Here is a 14655-nt window from a genome sequence, read left to right as displayed (position 1 = left end):
CAAGTTCGTCACGGTTCGCAATTCGACTCGCAGGTAAGATACGCAACAGCAATGAAAGAATAATAATGCTTCAATCATTAATCGTGAGACTGCAAATAAATAGATTACAGACTCATATGGAGTCGGCGGAATAAAAGAGAATTGTATAAATACATACGTATGCGTATTATACAGAAAATTCTGTAAATATCGCGTGTATCTACATGACATCTATTTATTACATATGTAAAAAAATTAAATGGTTCCGGAGGTATAAATCTGTGATTGCAACGAAGCTACGGATAATCGATGCATCGATTAATCGCGGCCAGAAGAATAATCGAACGCGACTCGATTGAATCGGTAAAAATTAATCGGTTAACGATTGTTTTGTATTTTTTTTGAAAAGGTGTATTTGAAATCATGAATTTCAGTATCCAGTCCTAATGGCGACAAAGTCTCATGATAATTTACAGTCTCATTGAAATATTTTTCAATTTCATGTAAAAATATTCGTTCATGTTTCACTTATTGTATGGGAGTGAAAAACAGATTGCGAGGAAAAATAATCGAATCAGTCGATTAATCGAGTTTGAAAATTAATCGATTAATCGGGAAAGAATGATCGATTATTTTTGATCACCGTTAATTCGTGCTTGGATCAACGAACGTTGTAATAAAAGTGGAAGGAACTGGATTAAAGAAAATCCCGCGAAATTTTCTGGGGAATTTTTCAAAAAAGATTAAAAAAAAAAAAGGGGGAAAATAAAAAAAGAAGGAAAAGCTTGCAGCACGCATCTTTGAATAATCCTGTACGCAGAAGCATGTTACAGACCGTGTAACACTTGAAGTCATAAGTACGATCAGCCCGAATGAAAACTCTGATGCAAAATGTAAGTTACGAAAGGCGGCGAAGCGTAAAATGTCACGATTTAATAACTTTGGTCCGCTATATATGTATATAAATAAACATATATCTATATTTTGTTTGCAAGTGATTGACGCGATTTGTGAAGTAACTCGGACACGTTCTCTTGACCCAAATGAATTTAGGTATAACGCAGAGACGCGAGTGTGCAAAGGTATACGTGTGCGTTCGCGTTTGTGACGGTTAAACACACGCTGCCGGCGAATTATAATAATTTATATATTTACTGAAACGATGCTGCACGTGGGAAAATTATAGTGTCATTTCACAAACGATGGTGTTCGATTATTCGACTCGTCGGCACTTGCGATGAATTTTTTTTTTTTTTTTTCAACCAGCTCGTTAGTATAACATACATTTATTCAAAAAAAAAAAAAAAAAAAAAAAAACCCTCTACGATTAACTGTACAACTGTAATAGAAAAATTTTTAATTCGCAGTACAAATTCTTCAACGTTTATGATAAATCATACATTTAATAAATTCCCTGGTCATTAGAATTTGATTAAAACTATTCACCCAATTTTAGTCTCGCCTAACTGTTGTTATATCGTACAGTTTGTAAATTTTCTCAATTTACGTTTCTCCTGAAGCGAAATTGCATACAAATTGCAGAATTGCAAAATTGAGACGACTTGGCGAGATTTAATTATAATACTTTCGTTCGGAATCTTTCACGAGAAGAAAATGTGCCACGTAATTTATTTATGCTTACACATATGTGTATATATATATATATATTTACCTACGATAATTGAATTGATACGTTGCTTTACAGGTGTAAAATTTTCACGACGATTTCCAAGATTTTTGATACGATAGAATAACAAAAATCGTCTCTTAATTTAAAATTATATAACGCGTGTAAGTTTGACCGAATGATTGATTATACTGTCCTTGAATGTTTTTTTTTTTCTTTTTTTTTCGATGAAATCAAGTTTTTTAAATAAATCGGTAAACAACGGAAGCAAGTGAATAATAATAAATTTCTTCGTGTAAGATTTTTCTTCACGGAAGGTCGTGGAGAAAAAAAAAAAAAAAAAAAAAAATTATACCAATAAATAAACGTATCGTCATCGACGAAGATAGAATTGTTTCTATTCTTCAATGAACGATCAACATAAATATACATAAATATCGACTCGATTAGGAAGTGGGTATAATACAATTGATCCCGTGGCATGATCCATAAATCGGATTGACGGAACGATGACGTTTTCACCTGCTAAATATATCTTGGCGATTTTTGATTAGCATCGGTTCAGCCGTTGCACGTATGCAGGAAATGACAATTGACGCGCGAAAGAGGATAAAAAAGAACCTCGAAACTAGAAACGAACAATTCCTGCGTCACGTGGAGAGAAATTACATCACGATTCGCACTTGAGGCGTGCGTCGAATCGCGTAGCGGGAAAAAAAAACAAAAAAAAAAACAAAGAATCGCTGCCAAAAGGCAAGGAAAATAAATTACTCTACTTTTTTTTTTTCATCACCTTTTCAATTATGCTAAATTTCTCGCAAAAAAATTAAACCTTCTTCAAAGCTCTTATCTTTGATTTGTCAGAAACGTAGAATCGTGACGAAGCGAAAACAGCTTATGCGTGAGATAGAAAATGGGGGGGGGAAAAAAAAAGAAGGAAAATTGACGAGTTGTAACGTGAAAAGTATTGAGAATAACAATGAAAGACATAATGAACAATGAAACAATAATAATAATAATAATAATAATAATAATAATAATAAGAAAATCGGTGGATAACAGCGAAAAATAATGCCGAATAATTCGTATGATTCTTTTTATTTTTACAATTTCACGATTAATTGTTGAAAAAGAGATTGATTAAATAAAATAAATTCGACGTCCGATCGTCGGCAGAAAAATTCTGCCAAACAAGTCAGAGACGTAATCGGCAAAAAGTATAATTCGTCCGTACGTTTCAAGGCTTTGTTAAATACCTGAACGACCGTCGCTCGTTTCGATTGGTGACCGTAGGTGAACTTCGGATATTCAAATTTATCCTCGCGTCAACTAACACGGAATAACGATTAAACACACGGCGCGACGATAGACGGTGGTGTCGTTTATAAAATACGGACGTGAAGAGATGATCGACGATAAATAAAATGCAAAAAAATATTACGCGTATAATACATATTTAAAATCGATCGCGTGTAAGAGAAAAATTTATTTCCGCGTACAAGTTATAGAAATTTTATACAAGGTATGTATAAATATGAAAATTATCTATCCTTATATTGTATTAACATTGTTCAGGTGTATTGTATGGTATACAAGGTACACGCGCATGTATACATACATATATGCGTTAGTTAACTTATTGCGATAATTATTCAGACAATATTTTTTCCCCTTTTCCTATATTGCGTGAGTTACAAACTAATTTTTTTCTGCCGCTTTACGCTTCGGTCACTCATCTATTATTGTTATTATTATTATTATTATTATTATTGTACAGGCATCGTTCGAACGAATTTGATTTTAAATCCATTTTTTTCTTTCCGTTGCCAATGCCTTTTATTTTCCTTCGGATAAAAATGGTCGAAATTTTTCTCACAATATATTGCAGGTATAGTACAATATTAACAGCAAGAATTTTTTTTAATTCATATCTGTGTATAGGATACGTTGATTGTTATACGTGTATAATCTGTATAATATGTAAATAAAAATAAAAACGGCATAGAAACGATCATTCATAGTCATAAAATAAAAATTATGAGTTATGTGGATGCAAAAAAAAAAAAAAAATTCAAGGAAATAATCATTAAATTTTCATAATTTCAGTTATACACCGGGGTACGTAGTACTATAGAAACGAAAATGAAAAATGCATGGAACATGATTCGTTGTTTTGTTTGTCCGATGATTTCCTTTTTTCAATCAGGATCAATTATATTTCACAGCCGAGTTCAATTTCTCAAAACGCAAATGCAAACGCAAAAGACGCAAAATGAAAGAGTAAGAAGCAAAAATAACAATTAGTGATACGCTTACATGAGAATGAAAAGAAATGAAGAAACCAACGTAAAGAAACAAGCAAGAAACTTGAAGCAGTATTGACAGATTAAAATATTGTGGAATATATATGTGTACGTATGAGTGTATGATTTCCGTGTCAATGATCTCAAATATGTGTATATATATTGAGTACGCACGTGATAGTCGTCTTCAAAACAAAGGTCCTTCGCATACCTATAATACAGACTCGTTATAAACGCATGCGTATCTACATATCATAATAATATGATGTGTAATAAAACACATATTATAAGAAATAAAAATCTACGCAATGGCCTGAAACTTTTCATGGAAATACAGTCAGTCACGTAGGTCGCTTAAATACGTACGATTATACTTGTGTTGAAAGAAAAAGAGGAAAGAAAAAATTGGGAATAAAAAGACAAAGGTAGAAAAGTTCAAGATTAATTATTTCGATAAAAATTCGCGACAATAATTCGTCTTCAATTAATCAATGAAACATTACTTGTACAGAGATATACATGTAATAATTGAAAATGCGAAAATTTTCATAATTCGGTCAGTGTTAATATGAAAGTTTCTTCTTTCACGTATGTATATATATATGATGTTTTGCGTATAATTACAGTCTGCACAAATAAAACCACGTTTAACACCTGAGTATAATAATTTTCTTTTACGTAAATCGTTAGGTTTATTATTGATTAATTTTGTTTTCAGTGGTTCGAAATATTTTCGGAGAGCAGAGACAGAATGGAAGAAAAAAAAAATAAAAAACACGTAACGAAAATATATAACGGTAAAGTGAATGTATACGTATACTTATTGTTATAAAATATTATCAGAAATTAAGAAACCTTGACCGTGTGTAACAACAACAATAATAATGAAGGAGAGAGAGAGACAGAGAGAGAGTGCGGTCTTAAATTTTAGCGAGAAATTGCGCGACTTAGGATTTTGAAAGAGGAATCGAGTCGAGTCTCGTTTTTCGGTTATAGTAAGTATGTATAATTGTGGGTATAAGGTAATCGGATAGATTAAAATTACGGTTGCGCAAAGACGCGAGTATAAGGTGTAAGTAAATACATACGTAGGTGATATACCGTCCTGAAATGTGATTTACGTTTTTTATGCGTCTATCTGTACAGAATATTGTGCAAGAGGCCGGCATACAGATGATTGATTTGATTCGTCACGTTGCAGATGTGATTTCCAAAAATTTAAAAACCATTAAACCGACGGTTCAAAATGATAATCCGATAATGCGATTCGGATGACGGATGTAACAATGTAGAAATCGATGCAAGAATGCCCAAGCCACGATATCGAAATTTAAGATAAGCTAATGCATATTTAATATACGGAATTAAAAAATTTAATGGTCAGAATAACAGAAAGCCAAAGTGTAGAATCGTCCGAACTCGTCACGATAATGTACGTATAGAATCATAGAGATTCTAGATATTGTTGTTACGTGTTTAGTATTTGTGTATAAATTCGTATTTTCAATTTCAACGTCAACTCTGAAAATTCAAAATTTCGGTCCTTCTAATTTTTGCTAAATAATTTCTCGTCAACGAATCGACATAATTACCATTTCTTTCACAATATTCCGTAACAAAGTACCCTCTGGTCGCGGTCTTAAACTTTCCTACTCACGGCTAATTGTTGTCAATATGATAGAATGGCACGTTTCGAGATTGCAAAGCTCTCAGCTGCGTTGATCTCGCGGCATGTGTAAATTACACTTAGGTACGTATGCCTGTAATGACGAAATTTGCACACTTCGTCCAGCAGATGTATAAAAGGAGAGAAATGATTACGCCGATTACACAAACGATTTTTTCAATCATCATTCCCCCTCCCCTCATCCTCCCTCCTCCCTTGATTTATCAATTCTTGCAGCTTTCATCTCAGCTGGTCAAATACTTTCATATATCCCCTCCTCCCCCTCCGCGCCCGGCCAATTATTTCGTCAGTCTCGTTCTTTCGATAACTCCGTTTTCAGGTCAGCGTCTTTTCGATGCACACTGATTCTTGCTTCGTTCTGATCTTTCTTTTTTTTTTTTTGTTAATTTGTTTTTTTTTTTTTTGTTTGTTCTTTATCATATCGTAAACTTTTATTCGATTCTATTGTACGACTGGAATACGAACAATAAACATTTGAAATTTTTTGAAAGATAGAATGAATTACGGGAATATTCCTCGCGTTCAGATCATGAGATCCTATCGCCGCGGAATTTTAAACCACATTGCTAATGCAACGTATAAATTTGTACAACAATGTTTATTGGTGTCGTATAGCAACGTCGTGGATATTTGCATTGTATAAGTATATCAATTGTCGTTAAAATGGACGAACGAGCAGAAAAGTAGGATGAAAAAGGATGTAAATTGTATTATATCTGGTCGGAATTTTTATCGTCTTTGCAAGTCCGCAATATTCGAGGCAATGCTAATGACGATACATCAGATCGTCGAGAGTATAAAGGTCGATGTCGAATCGAGGTGACGACGATGACGATAACATTTATAGTGCATATTATCGCTGCCGCATGCGCGGTGCAAAGTCCGCATAAATGTATCATCATCTCTCAGATAGCTATACGTGGGTGTGTGTATATATATATATATATATATATATATATATATATATGAGAAAACTGGTTCTTTGATATTGGAATTTGAACAGATTTAATTACAGTGTTTATGTACATAATTAACAATGATTTATCTAGATACGAATTGTGTATCAGGCATATTGAATGTGATAAATTCAATTAAAATTATACCTACAGGATGTTCTTCGTTTTTTTTTTGCGAATAAAAATTGATTGAAATTTTAGCGTTTAGTGAACATTAACGATTCTGAATATCGGCAAATTTTTTATTAGAAAAAATAAATAAATAAAACATCACGTTCCGTCGAAGCCGTCGAAGTCCGCATGGATATTCATGATATAAAAGCTGGTATCGAATGATATGTGAAAACTTTTTGCACCGAGTTAGAAAAGGAGTGAAAGAAACTGGTTCGGCGAATCGCGATTTCGTCGCAAATTATACAGAATATGTATAATGATTTTTCGTATAATAGAACACGTTTCGATGTAATCAGAGACTGCGGGAACGATTTTACGATTATCGAAAAAGGTGCAAAGAAAAAAAAAAAAAAAATCGAATCGACGAGTTTCGGTTACATCGTTCGACGAGGAAGGAAATTTTGTTTTTTCTTTTATTTAACTTTGCCTGCCGCATAGCATATTTTTGCAGCCTCGAGATTCCCGTCAATTTATACAATGCTTCCCGCATAATTTCGTACGTAAGACAATAATAAGAGGACGACAAAATGCGTAGAATATATTCCCTGTTACGGTCTGTCAATTACACTTGTCAGCACGCAAGAGGTGCATTAAATGGGGGGGGGGGGGGGGGGGGGGGGGGAGGGGAGGATACAAGGATCGCATACTTGCATAAGAACTTGGTAAAAAAAGAAAGAAACGAAAAGAAAACGACGCGTTTTTTTTGCCCCCTTGATGCACTGTCTATGAATTACAATTACCTACAATTAATATTATTCATATATGTACAATATATAAATACCACGTGCGTCGTGATGCAATGTTGAATAAGAAGAAAAATTTATCATCCGCGGGTGTCCATCGGCGATACTTACAATCATTTCGTAAGTAAAAACAGCTGACGGAGAAGTGAGTGGAAAATCGGCAAGGAAAAGTAGAAAAATTCAATTTGACGGTATCTTGTACAATGATTGACAAACTATAAATAACGACGGAAAAGTTTTTTTCAAACATAGTATACGTGCATTGAAATTTCATCGTTAACGATCGGAATTGCAATTCATTATTTAACATGTCTATGATTATAGTCAGTGAAATTATGCCATCTTGAAATATATATATATAATATAGTATATATGTATATTTTTTTTTCTCGTGAAATAATTTTTCAACACAATCGAGGATAAATTGTCGGCGAAAATGAATTCAAAGCGGTGAAGTATATAATAAAAATTTTGCGTCAGAGTTGTCGTTAAGGTCGTAATAAAATTTTACACGCGTCTGAATTTATTACAAAAATATCGCGCAGGTTTTGTAACACTCACGAGGTTTGAAGAAGGTACAAATTTACCGGAACTGAAAAATCAAGCGAATTCAGGAAACTGATCGTGCCGCTATTTTCAATGTTTTAATATTCTATCAATGGACCTTGTACCGACATTTACACAAAAACGACGACGCCTACAACACATCGTGTCTTCGCTGCAGATGAGTAATCGAGCACACGTGATCGAGTATCACATTTACGTTAGTATTGAGGCGTCTCGTTAACAATGAAGATGAGATATCTCGGCTGTGGGCACAGGTGTGATTTACACACGTTAATTTCAAAGTCCGGATGGCCGTTTATACCAGGATTATATCTTATCGATCTATAAATTGAAGATTGTCAAAGAACGAAGAGCTATGGTTTATTCTTCGCATTTTACACGGCCTTTAAGATACGAATGAATATCTTTAAGCAAATTAATTCAATAATAATTTCATACGCACGCGTTATTTTATTCCTATCAAAAATCAAATTCAAACGCAACGCAAATTGAACGTTGCGAATTTATTTATTTATTGTTTTTTTTTTTTTTTTTTACACCGTGCAAATCTTTTGTATGACATATGTATAACGGAATTACCATTAACGTTGCAAGATCTGTTAAAATCCTTCTCGTTTTTTATACTCTATGAAGAAAATAAATGGACACAAATTTTGCACAAATATAGCAACTGGATAATAATAAGCCAGTTTAACGGCTGATTGTGAGCCAAACATACAAACTCACGTCATATATATATTTTGTTCGCGTAATTACTTCTTAAGGTCATGCAAACTCACCCTTTTCCTTCCTACACTCCGATCCTACATTCCCCTTCGTTTGTTTGTTTGATATATGAAGACAGTGAGTTCGCTCGGTCGGTAAAGTTTGGAGTACTGCATGACCTTAATACCGCACGCACCGGCAGTGCAAAATTGACAAAACGAGTTTGTATTTAAATTAAGGGGGGAGCCTGCTTTAGAGGCTTCGCAAAATCGATTTTTTCAAGGATTTTTTTGGGAAGGAAAGAAATATCCGATCGAAACGAAACTTTCAGGTTTTATTGTTATATATTTCAGCAGTCTTCTTAAATTTTTTCATTGAGATATATGTCATATTATGCCTGGTACAAGCATTTCACCGAGGCGTCTCGAGTGTGCATTTGTCGTGCGGCGGGAAAGGTGCAGGTCGCAATTTCCATCTGAAACAAAGAACCGAAAAAAATTTTCACTTCTCAATAGTATAGCTTCTAGTTAAACCAAGAAAATTCAACAAAAAGTGAAAAATTCAACAATTTTTCGCAAATTAAAAAAAAAAATTCATTTTTTTTTGATTAAAAAATTCACTTCAGATTGTTTAAAAAGTGGGTTAATCTCGACTTTCTTAAGGTTTTTTAGGTTCAACTAGAAGAGAATTTAATCCCGAGTACAATGCAATTTGTCTTGTTTCGATAGGACGTTTATTTTTTTCCCTATCTTTCCCGCCAATTAGGAAAATGCGTAAAAATTAAAAACCGAGAAATCGTGCGTCAAAGTTTTCGTATATAAAAAATCGTAATTTTCTTGAACTTACCGCATTAATATGCTAATCAGCGATTCCTGGTCCATAGAGTTGCCCTTCAGACTCTTCAAAAAACTGGTTCAAAACTTCAAAAAACTGTTTCAGACTCTTCAAAAAACTGGTTGAAAACTTCAAAAAACCGCTCTTATACCTGCTCGACGCTTGCTCACTATTTCTTCCGTAACTCCGAAAATATTTCGAATTTGCGTCGGAAATTTTAGGGACACATTCTTGGATAGTTTGGAAAGACATTTATGCAAAAAAAAAAAAAATAGGTTTTTTGAAGCCTCTAAAGCAGGCTCCCCCCTTAATAGCTTGGATATTATTCAAGTTGAGTTTTTTATATGCCGTCAATTTATTGGCAGGATAAATTTGCATAGTATTTAAAATTCCAAATTAATGATTGTTTAGAGATTTTTTTTTTATTTCTTTTTTTGTACGTATGACAATCGCGATTGTATTTTTTATAAACTTGCTTGTCGTTAAAAATGTTCAAATAACATCGTCCAACGAACGTTGATTAAAAATTTGAGGTCGGTGGCGTTTCTGTATAGTGAATTTTCATGAATATACATGTACATGTATAAATGAATAATTTATAACACTGTATCTCGATGATTATATACATTTCTGTCACCGCCTACATTCCTCACTTCTTCAACGATCAAATACCAAAGGATAGATCGATTAATTGTGAGCTATCTCTTAACGGATATCAACCCGAATTACGCAGATATTTCGCGCATGTTTTAGCACCAATCTCTCTCGAAGCTTATCATCCTTATCCTCATCTTTATCCTCAGCATCATTATTATCATTATTGCCATTATCGTTATTATTATACCCGCAATTATATCCGAATAGCGATCCGACCGCGACCTCGAAAACTGCCAAAGACCCCGTTTCCGGAAATCGACGAACTTCCTCAATTTATAATTGATTCACGATCGAGGTGATCGCGAGTCCTCGAGAATCCTCACCGATGATAATTTTTTTTCGACAAGTATATTAACTCCGGAATCGTAACTACGTATTGCATTTTTGTATTTCGTAAAAATTTATTCATTTTCGTAAATCGTTTTCTCTTGCGACATTAAAATTCTATTCGTCTTTCTATGCACCGTGAACAGTATTCTCGATACATTCTTTCGATTAATTTTTGTCTCCTCAGGATTTTGCGCAGTAAAAGACAACGATTGTAAATGATTTGCGTGAATAGAGTTTTATTATCATATAGTATATATTCATAGTGTAGTATAAATTTGAAAAAAATGGCCGGACTCCGTCTAAGATCGTAAAAAGTTAATTAAAAAATCTAAGTTCACTCTTATTGTATGTATAATATGTATGTAAGATTTTATCCTCGCAACTGACTTTACACGATATTCTTTGGCAAGTTTTTTTTGAAAAGACTAATCAAATCGTTCCAATAAATTGCTAACATGTAAATCCGGGTTCCGAGTACCTTATTTTTATATTTATATTTGTTTCTTTCTCTGTTTCTCCGTTCGTAGGATCGTAGACAAGTTTGACATTTGGTTCGGCAATTTTATAGAAAAATGATTATCATCGTTGAGCAGAAAGTGTATCAACGTACAAGATTATCGTATTTCTGATCAATTGTATCGATTGTCGATTCCTCCGACATGCGATTAATAGCAAAATTTTACCTTTCATCGATCTAACAAACATAATAAATTAATTATCCCGCAACTTCTTCCACTGCATTTTGTTATTTCGTATCAGTGTCCGTCTATTCAACTGTATGCAAGCTGCGGTAACGGTAAATAATAAGAAAATAAATGCCGCACTGTTATACCTTTACACTACGGATATATGCTGCAGAAAAAGAAAGTCTTTTAACACGACCTCGAATGAATATTGACCGTTAAGCATGTGCTCCTTGCTTATGCAGCTGCGTACAATGCATGCCTACTTTGTGCGTATGTACGTACATACGTCGTGTCGTCAACTACTTGTGTGCAGAGAGAGAGAGAGAGAGAAAGAGAGAGAGAAAGAGAGAGAGAGAGAGAAAAAGAAAAGAGAGAGAGAGGTATCCGATAGCACTCGCTCCCAGCTCTTTGTTTATCGTTATATACACGTGCATACGCATGTGTGTACATGAGGATTGCTCGTGATAACACACGGTATTGAATATAGGCATGCATAACAGCATAACGTAAATCCGTGTAACGCGGGTGCAACGATCACGAAGTATATATAATGTACATACATATTGTATACGAACGTAGTCGTTGTTTTTATTACGGGTTGAAGAGCAGGATATATTAATGAAAAATGATGATATGCGTAGGTGGCGTGAAGGAAACAAAGAGCTTCATAATAAAGCTTGAGGTTATATGTATGTACACCATTTTATAGGTTTATTTTATGAAATTTTGTCGATGATCGACTAAAAGTCTGTTAGAAAAAAATTGGATTCCAGTTCTATAACGGAGAGTAAAATATGTTCTCTCTCTTTTTTTTTTTTTCTTGCAAACTAGATAGTACATTGGTATATCGGGACTTCCATTCAAGTGACCTAGAAATTTCAACGTTCTCATGCTATGCTTCTAGGCGAGAGATTTTATTGTTTTGTTCCGTTCTCTCCGTTCAGCAAACTAGACGAGCGTGAATAGGAACGTAGGAAGAATTTTATCAACAAAAAAAATTGCAGACTATGGTCGATATTTTTCATTCTTTTTGCCACACTTTGTTCACATAGAAAAGCGGTGACCCTAGCGAATAGTAAAACAACGACAAAAACACATTTCCTACTTCAGACGACGACGACGACGACGATTATTCAATTTCACGTAATGTAATCGTCGGTAAGATCGGAACGAAGAAAGACAAAAGTAAGCAGCCATAGAGTAAGAAAATATAAAGAGAATCAAAGGACAAATGATAACAGGCCAATCAGCTGTCCCGTAGCTGTCAAATTACTGACTTCAGGTTAAGCGGCGGCGCAGCTGAAAAGCGACGGACGAAACGACCGTCAATTGTCTTAATTAACACACACAATGCGTACTCACCGGAGATGAGATGAGACGAGGATCTGGTCGGTTCAGGTCGATTAAAAGGCCGCTACAGCTTTCTCGTCTCTCCGCGAGTAAAAGGGGTACTCTATTCGTCCTGACGCGCCGAGCAAAATCATTCGCGAATCGTGACGGGAGACGGAGAATTGAAATACCCGAAGTAAGTAACGGTTCGGGCGAGTTTCTTTTATTTTCTCGTCCTTCTCTGTTAGGGCATTTATATTAATAACCTCTTATTCGACGATCCTGCGACGAATGCGCTACTCCATCAACACACGTCGCATCGTTGCGACTCGGAACGATCGCGATGTCGCGTTTATTTTTTCTTGTCTTTTCTTTTCTACAACTCGCACGGTTCTGAACGGAGAAATGGTTCTACACACGGCTACCTCCGATCGCCTCGCCGATGTATGAAACTCTGAGTCGAGCTTTATGCGCTGTTTATCTAACCGTGCGTGAGTCCGTTCCCGCTCAGCTGATATCGCCCGCTCCGTAGCATCTTTCGAGCACTGTTTATACCATAGACTTATAAAGATAGACTGAGCGCTCCTATGAGAGGCACTGACAATTACACACAAAGGACAGCGATATACCGGGAGTATTGCCCTCTCTTTTCAATCAGCGTCATGGTGGGATACAACGGAGCAGTGGAAGTGGAACAGCTATAGATATAGGCACATAATTTCGCCGCGTTCTCCTCTACCGCCGCGATCCCCGCCGCAAATATCGTCAGAGAGAGAAAGGAGTCACCCGGCATATTTCTGTCCTTTAAATGTTTGCTTCAAGCGGCTCACAAGAGCGCTCGGTCTATCTTTATAAGCTATGTGACAATTCGGTTCGAACGTCGCGCCACCTGACGAGTAAAAATCGAGTTAATTTAGTACGGTCGTCGATGTTTTGGCTTTTTTATTCGTCACCAGGTAGCGCTGCTGCACAGAGACGCCTGAAGACTCGCAATTCGGTCAACACACGCGCGTCCATTGTGGCGTGTAAAACGGCGTTTAGAAAGTACATTGAGAGTAATTAAGAATCGAACGTTAGGAAATAAGAAAGAACCCCTTAGAAAATCTCCAGCAATAGTATTTACGGTGATGACAGTTAATACGCGTGACACAACATCCTTATTATGTGGTCATAGAAATGAAGCTGAGAAAATTTAAATAACACAAATTGTGAGACCGACGACAGTTTGAGAAAAGGTATATAACGTTCGAAATGATTAAGCTTTGGTATTTTTCTTACGATTCAAATGTTTTCGGGCTTATTTCGGTTACTATAGAGATGCAGTGTGAGACAAAACAACAGAGTTTAATCATTTCAAATATTTTAATTGTAAAACCTTTACTCAAACTGGTGATATCTTAGCATGCACCATTCGAATTTGTATGGATTCATTCCTATCACACGGTACGCATATCATTTCATTATTGTTTCTCAAAAATGGCGCAAATGACATTGATAGATATTTTGTAAACGTTTCATTCTCTTTTCCCAACTTTCATCCCAATTCCAATGATCTTCTTTCTTCTTTTTTCACTCGCGTGCAAACGTCTCTGTCTTATTTATATCGATTTTGACTGAATATTTCCGTCTTTTAATTTTTACATTTTGATATTCATGTGTTCACCTTTATTGTAGTTTTTTTGCTTCCTTTTTCTTTACATTATGTATTTATAAAATTACATTAGATGAAAAATGGTACAGGGTGTATTTGGTACAGTAATAATAATAGTATGTCCTAGCGGATATTTGATCGCCTAGAAAGGGAATTCGTATTTTATGATATCAGATACTTAATTTATGTATAATGTATGCGCGTATAATAACTACGTATACAGAAGAATCTGAGCCTAACGCAGATATCCCGTATGAATGATCGTTCCTTTACGTAGAAATGAATGCATAGCGTATAATACGGTAAAACTCTCGAATAATATGGTGGGTGACGTTTTACGTTACAGTTGACTCTTAAAAATCCGTGTAAAAAATTTTCAATTGCGTAAGTTGCATAAAATCTTTGTCATTCCTACAACCATATCAAT

General features: G+C 35.0%; 1 protein-coding gene across 2 annotated transcripts in view; it reads right to left on the bottom strand.

Annotated features, from left to right (window-relative positions):
- The window catches only part of LOC124177928 (ATP-binding cassette sub-family G member 4), a 47959-nt gene extending 34816 nt beyond the window's left edge, over nt 1–13143 (bottom strand). The window contains exon 1 of one of the 2 annotated variants that reach the window (XM_046560898.1): nt 12611–13143. The gene's annotated coding sequence lies outside the window, so the exon portion shown is untranslated. The remainder of the gene's footprint in view (nt 1–12610) is intronic. The other variant, XM_046560896.1, reaches the window with a different exon arrangement.
- Nucleotides 13144–14655: the final 1512 nt, after the last annotated feature.

The sequence above is a fragment of the Neodiprion fabricii genome, chromosome 3, assembly GCF_021155785.1.
Source record: "Neodiprion fabricii isolate iyNeoFabr1 chromosome 3, iyNeoFabr1.1, whole genome shotgun sequence".
NCBI classification, from domain to species: Eukaryota; Metazoa; Arthropoda; class Insecta; order Hymenoptera; family Diprionidae; genus Neodiprion; species Neodiprion fabricii.
Note: the sequence above shows the minus strand (reverse complement) of the source record. Positions and strands in the feature narration are given on the sequence as shown.